Source organism: Rhipicephalus microplus, unplaced genomic scaffold (genome assembly GCF_043290135.1).
Source record: "Rhipicephalus microplus isolate Deutch F79 unplaced genomic scaffold, USDA_Rmic scaffold_473, whole genome shotgun sequence".
Lineage (NCBI taxonomy): Eukaryota > Metazoa > Arthropoda > Arachnida > Ixodida > Ixodidae > Rhipicephalus > Rhipicephalus microplus.
In genome coordinates, this window is record NW_027465036.1 from 41,653 (window position 1) to 42,720 (window position 1,068).

The window sequence follows — 1,068 nt, forward strand, 5'->3', positions numbered from 1 at the left end:
GCACATTTATAATCCGCTTATACTTTATCTCTGAATTCTTACCGTACGTTACGAACAGGTAAAAGGGCCTCACCACACAACGACAAAAACGCTACGCACGTGGTCATCAAGCAAGAAACAGCATCGATACGTCGTCAAAACCAAACAGCTGTTTTCTTGAGCGACATGCGGTGAAACTGTCTTTCGCTATCAGGGCCGGTCATAAAATAGACAACGTTGCACCGCGCCGAAATAGCAAACAAAACACTTCTCTGGTGGCAGACTTCGTACCTCATGCGATAAGAGTGGTCGAGTGGCCTATGGGAATGTCGGAAATGTCGGATAAGGCGCTGGAGCGAAAACTGTCGTCTGGGGTGGCATGCCGCGGGATAAGCGGGGACACTCAGATTATAGCACGTTCAAGGAGGCGGCGAAGTCACGAAGAGTGTGGGGGTTAGCATCGCGTGGAAGCGTTCTACAGAAGCTTGTTAGAAGAGAAAAGCTCAACATACCAGCATATTTATTGTTAGTCAAAGTTGACAGCAGAATACGCACAATGTGTGCATTATTAAAAAAAGAGCAGACGCAGGCACGCCAACTTACCTTCGAATATCACAAATATATGATGAGAGACGCTATTTTTACGCCATTACGTGAAACAGAAGAGAGAGAGAGAGAGAGAGAGAGGGAGAGAGAGAGAAAGGAAAGGCCGGTAGGTTAACCAGATATTGGCATCTGGTTTGCTACCCAGCGCTGGGGGCGGGGAAGTAGGGGCAAGAAACAGAAAGCGATATACATGCCTATAGTTGCGAGTTATACTTTTTTTCACAAAATACACCCGAGCTTATTTCTTAATTGGACGCACACGCAAGCCAGAGCAGAGTCCAAGCGTTATTTCAATCTCCAGTGCAAAGTCATAGCGCTGCTTTTCGTCAATTGGGTGTGTGGACAGTACTATATTGTCGATGACCTAACTAAAGAAGCTATACTAAATACACTTAGGATTTTACTTCCCGGAAAACCACGATATGATTATGAGAAATTGTGTAGTGGAAGACTTCGAAAGTTCCTTGCACCCGGAAACGGGTT